This window comes from Spinacia oleracea, chromosome 5 (assembly GCF_020520425.1).
Source record: "Spinacia oleracea cultivar Varoflay chromosome 5, BTI_SOV_V1, whole genome shotgun sequence".
NCBI lineage: Eukaryota > Viridiplantae > Streptophyta > Magnoliopsida > Caryophyllales > Amaranthaceae > Spinacia > Spinacia oleracea.
The window spans coordinates 68,189,155-68,195,411 of record NC_079491.1 but is presented as its reverse complement, the minus strand read 5'-3'; the positions used below and the strand labels follow the sequence as shown (position 1 = coordinate 68,195,411).

At 37.4% G+C, this 6,257-nt stretch overlaps 1 long non-coding RNA gene across 1 annotated transcript; it reads left to right on the top strand.

Annotated features, from left to right (window-relative positions):
* The first annotated feature begins 458 nt into the window (after positions 1-458).
* Positions 459-3,755, top strand: LOC130461923 (uncharacterized). Its single transcript, XR_008921952.1, has 3 exons — positions 459-898; positions 993-1,049; positions 3,276-3,755. It is a non-coding gene; the product is annotated as an uncharacterized lncRNA (long non-coding RNA).
* Positions 3,756-6,257: the final 2,502 nt, after the last annotated feature.

Genomic DNA, 6,257 nt, shown 5'->3' with positions numbered 1-6,257 from the left:
ATATTAATCCACAACTGACTCTTGACTGAACCCGTAGGGTCACACAAATAGTACGTAAATGGATCAAGTATTTAATGGCATTAAATACTCCATCTATGGATATTCGGAATCGAAGGATCTTGGTTTCAGTGGGAGCTAAGATCGTCAAAGGAAAACAATGAATACTCCGGAAACGATGATATTGCCGGAAACGGAAATATGAATCGTATCGGAAATATAAATATTATCCAAGTCGTAGATTTTGCCGAAAACGGAAACATGGTACGTATCGGAAAATATTATCGGAAATGGAAATATTGCCGGAATCTGAAATATTGTCGGAAACGGAAATATTGTCGGAATCGGAAATATTATTGGAACCGGAAACGGAAATATTAACACTACAAGAAAGCGCTTGATTACCGACTACATTTACCGACCGCCAGAAAAGTAGTTGGTAAAACTAAATTTACCGACCAATATTAAAGCAATCGGTATTTTACCGACCAATATAAAAGCGGTCGCTATTATTTAAATTTACCAACCGCTTCTAAAACAGTCGATAAATTACCGACTGCTTTTCCATGTTTTCCGACTAAATAATAGACCTTAAACATCAGATTATTTCCAAATTAAATTTAAAACTTTACCAACCGCTTATTCCATTTTAGCGGTCGTTAATTATTTCAAAAAAGAAAATGTAGGTGGGAATTGGGTTTAGGACCAACTTCCTTCCTGAATGTACATTCCAACAAAAAAAAAAGAACAGAGCAGGGGGTTTAGTCGACCAAATAAATTGGGCGAATTGAAGGCAACAACCCTCTCCCCCAGCGCCGCCAGCCCCACCCTCAGCTCCGCCAGCCCCACCCTCGCTGTTATTCCTCCTTGCGAATCGTCGAGACGCTCATGAATTAACCAGGTAATCTTTGTTCATTTTGCTTTATTGATTGTGGTTCAATTTTTTCAAACCCTAAAATTTGGATTGTTCAATTTTTTCAAACCCTAACCGCCAGCCCCACCCCAGCGCCGTCTGCTCTACCATTTCCGCGTGGCTCTGTCACCCAACCAAGGTAACCTTGTTCCTTTTACTTTTAGAATTTGGTTTTTTGTAGATTTGTAGATTTGTGGCTTTAGTTTTTTTTGCATAATTTGATTAATTGTAGAAAGGCAGAAAATAATGAAGCCACACACATTTTATTTTTATTTTTATTTTGATTTTTATTTTGGTGTGGTTGTTAGTGCGTTTTGCGGTAGCATGGCAGATACACAATAACAATGTTGGAATAATGAAGCCAAAAACCCACTCAACCTGCTCGTACATGACATTTTAGGCAAAATATGACCTATAACGACCAAATTAGGAGAATACATAATACTGGAATTCTCACAGTGGATTTATACTGCTGACTTCGTGTTTGGAATGAGTGTTTTAGCCACTAAGCTATTTCTTTGTAGTCTTTTCTACAATGTGAAATATTGTTGCATATATTTTTATATGTTGATGCCTGGGTGCAATAATTTGAATTACTCTAGATATAGTTTCTTCTCTGCTTTGACCAATAACTCACCACTTCTGCTAAAAAGCTTTGTAGAATGATGCCTAGATCAGTTCAATGACAGACTGTTTTTTACAAGGTGTTATGTGCTACTAAAACTGTCGTATTGCTGGGTTTAAAAAGAAAACTGTTGTATTGCTCTGCACCATCTTTTAGACTCTCAGTTCTACTCTTGTCATGACCAATTATTTACAAATGTTATCAACTAATATTGCTGATTCTAGCAAGTTAGTTACTGTGATGCTTGGCACTTTGGCAGTCCTGGAAGTGTTTAGTGAAATTTCTATTGCTTTTGATATGATTGTTTCCGGCTTGAATAATTTCTGATATCCCTCTTCAGGATGAAGTATCTGGTGATGATCTTTGGACCAAGATTTTGTTTAGGCTGAACTAAAATTTTGGTCTTTTGAGAGTTGTGAAGGGGCAAGGTGTCATATGCTCTCTGGAGGCATATAATTAGAGTTATTTTACTTCAGTTTTTTGGGGGGGTTTGTTATTGGCAAATAAGATACTCTTTGGTTTATGGACAATCTATTTCTGAGTAAATGTTAATGAATTGAAATAACTAAATCAGAAGTTCAGAACACTGAGGAATAAAGAGAAAATGCTGAACACAAAGAAGATAGGTTTTTGATAGATTTTGAAGGATGATTACATAACCCTAAGATTTTTAGAGGCTTAGATCTCTCCCAAGAAAAGAAATAAGACAACTAACACTTTCTCATTGCCTCTCTCTCAACTGTTCCCCCTTTAATTACATTCTGCTCTCTGGCTAACAAACTCTGCCACATCAGCCATTCTCTTAACCCCTGCAGCACGTCTAGAATATGTAAGCAGGATGAGTCATCACAGTTGAGAGAAACTAACATTTGAATATGTCTTAGCAAGTCAAAATAAAGCTTATGAAACATGTTCAAGGTTTAAAATCTGCCCCTAGGTGATTTAGTTCAAAAATGGGAGCGAAAATTCCTTATTTGGTCGATATATGACCTATATCGACCAAATATGACTTAAATGTGCTTAAATTGATTAGAATCAGTTTTAGAAACCTTGAATGTGCCACATAAAACATGTAAACGATTTGGAATGACAAGTTTGGTTCCTTAGCTCAAAGTTGGGCGAGAAAATGACATTTTAGGCAAAATATGACCTATAACGACCAAATAAGTCTTAGATGTGGGTAAATACATTTGAATGTGTCTTAACAAGTCAAAATAAAGCTTATAAAACATTGTTTAAGTTTAAATTCTGCCCTTAGTTCCTTTAGTTGAAAAATGGGAGCGAAAATGTCTTATTTAGCCTATATATGACCTATATCATCCAAATATGACTTAAATGTGCTTAAATTTATTAGAATCAGTTTTAGAAACCTTGAATGTGCCACATAAAACATGTAAACGGTTTAAAATGACATTTTAGGCAAAATATGACTTATAACGACCAAATAAGACTTAAATGTGAGTAAATACTTTTGAATGTGTCTTAACAAGTTCAAACTAAGCTTATATAACATGTTTTAATTTAAAATCAGCCCTTAGTTCCTTTAGTTGAAAAATGGGACCGAAAACGCCTTATTTAGCCTATATATGTTTTAAGTTTAAATGTGCTCAATTTTTTTGTCCCTTAACAAAAGTACAAGAGCTCAATTGTTTTGTCCCTTAACAAAAGTTCCTTATTTGTTATGCAAGTTGGTTTAATATATTTGTTATGCATGGGTGATAATCATTTCAATTCTTGTAGGAAAACTATGAAAAAAATGTTGCTGAATGCGTTGAAAAAGGCATTGCTAAAGATCCCAACCAAATCTACTTTGAGATACTAAAGGCTATGCAGGACGATCTTCCATTGAGCTTGAAACAACAAAAACTCAGATGCTAAAGGCTATGGAGGACGATCTACTTTTGAGGCAAAGTGAGAGAGAAGAAAGAGAAGCAGAGCGACTAGAGCATCAAAGGGAGATGGAAAGGGAGAGACAAGAGAGAGAAGAATATGCTGCCAAGATGAAAAGGCAATGGTTTTCCTTTCTCGCAGTCGCAGGACCCTCGAGATCCAACCGGAGGCGGGACACCTTTGTGTTAGGTAGTTAGTATTCTTGTATTAGTTTGAACTAGTTACAACTTTTCGTATTAACATGTTTGAACAACATTATGTGTATTATGAATCTTTGTTGTATGACTTTGAACATGTTTAATATTATAACATCGAGCAGGTTTCATACGATTTTACAGAATTTATATAAATTCGTATTTATACAGGCATATATAATATTTACAGGTACATATATAATATTTATACAGGCATATAATACAGGTATATATGCGATTTTACAAAATTGGCTGCAAATGATATTTGCATAATTACCGACCGCAAAGGCAGTCACAAATTTAGTGACCGCCACAAAAGCAGTCACTAATTTAGTGACCGCCACCAAGGCAGTCACTAAATTAGTGACCGCCAACAAAGCAGTCACTAAATTAGTGACCGCTAAAGCGGTCGCTAATTTAGTGACCGTCAAGGCGGTCGCTAATTTAGCGACTGCCTTAGCGGTCACTAATTTAGTGACTGCTTATGTGGCGGTCGCTAATCCTGTCGGTAAATTTTAGCGACCGCCTTTCAGTTGGAGTTTCCTAAATTACCGTCCAGGTGAAAACTGACCGCCTTTTTGCGACCGCTGGCGGTCGCAAAATCTTTTACCAACCGTTTTTCGCGTTTTACCAACCAATTTTGGCGGTTGGTAATTAATCAATTTCTTGTAGTGTAAATACTTGTTCGAAACGGAAATTAATTTCGGAATCGGAAATATTAAATATTGTTCGTATCGAAAATAAATTCCGGAATCGGGAAATTAATCGGAAGCGCGTCGTACGAATTAACATCGGACGAGACTTGCTAACGAAGGCCCAGCACGAAGCCAGGCCCGCGTCCAGCAAGCCAAGCGTGCCAACACAAGGCAGCCAAGGCCACGCCAGGCCCAGCGCAAGGCCAGGCCAAGGTGCGCGCGCGAAGGGCTGCGAGCTGCGCTGCTCGCGTGGGCTGCGAGGCTCGCGTGGGCCGCAAGGCTTGCGTGGGATGAGCGCCATGCTCGTATGCGTGTGTTTGTGTCCGATACAAATCCTAAATCTAATAGGATTCGTTCAATGATTAAAATCCTAATCCTAGTGGATAAATTAGTTAATAAGAGTTTTAATATAATTCTAATTAAGCTAATTACTATCCTAATAGGATTCCAATTCCCCTTCCATACCCTTATAAATATGTGACCTAGGTTTACAATTTAAGGACGAGTTTTCAAGTATTCAAAGTGACATTTTGAGAGCAAAATTCAGTCATACTATTGCCCCATATTAGCCGAAAATCACTAGTACCTTAAGGGCGATTCTAGTTGGTCAATCTTAAGGCGGATCCGGACGTGCTGTGGACTTTCTACGGAGGGACGACACTTGGAGTCCTAAAGACTTGTTCTTGTTCGGTTCGGGCGCAGCTAGGGAGGGCACGCTACAAAGTGTATGCATCCTAGACTAATTATGTGATTATGTGCAATTAATTTGAATCCTGGCATATAGGTTTTTCCGCATGATTTATGTTGTTCATATGTATCATAACCTAACATAACCCACTTGTCAACAATGCACTTTATTTAGCTTAAGAATGACCCTCGAATGACTAAAGAGGCTATCCGGGGTAGAATCTGTTACATATAGTATTTTCCATAAATAGAAAGCTTCCTAAAATAGTATGGACACATATTTTGTCGCATCCGTATCCCGATACGGCTTAATACGTGGATGTACACCGTTAGAAAAGTAAAATGTAATTGTCCGCGTGCAGCACACCTGCACGCGCTACAATGATTCTAAGACCTTGCCTTCAGACTCTAGAACAACATATCTTTAATGATAACACTTCCTGAACTCATGTTTCTTGAGCACAGCCCATGTAAATGTTAACACAAATTACTTAAACATGCTCACGAGATCATAGTATACGCTCGTTAGATCGTTAGCAAATGATATGTCCTTCAAAGTCAAAGTTAGTCTTATAAATTATGATTTGGATCATGAAAATTACATGGTTGTATAGGCCTTAGGATAATCTTTCCATAGCCTTGTCATAAGCCCAAATCCAATCTAATAGAATAAGTTATAAGACATTTACTTGGGCTTTGCCAAAACGGACCGACCTCCACTCTTTGGGCCATAACTCCAGATTTACAAAGCCCATTGATGCAAGACCGGTGGAAATAGAAAGCTGGATTCGGTATCTTTCCAACAAGATATTTTTTTAAGAGTCTGTGTTCGTATGAAGAAGTTACGAGTTGTTAAAAATCAAAATTTTTGGAAAACGCGTAATCGTACTAATCTTGCGCCCACCACGTAGGTGCGAATTATTTATTGCACCCCAATAACCAGCACAAGAATTTTCTTGCGCTTGCTACAGTTTCAGACGGTTACAAATTATATTTAATTTTGGTTTAGGGATCCTAATTCTATCATAATTTTGCCAGTCTACACTATAACTACAACCCTTCTGCACCCCAATTAATAATCAATTCAGTCTCACTCCTCTGATATTATGAATTCACTATTTCCTCTCCGATATTCTAAATCTCTATTAAAGTCTCGTCCCGTATTCTTAATAGTTCTTTCGTATTAACTTTTGTTAAGAAGAACTCTGTCCGTATAAGAATTCAAACCATTCCAATTATATTAGCCTAAACCGAAG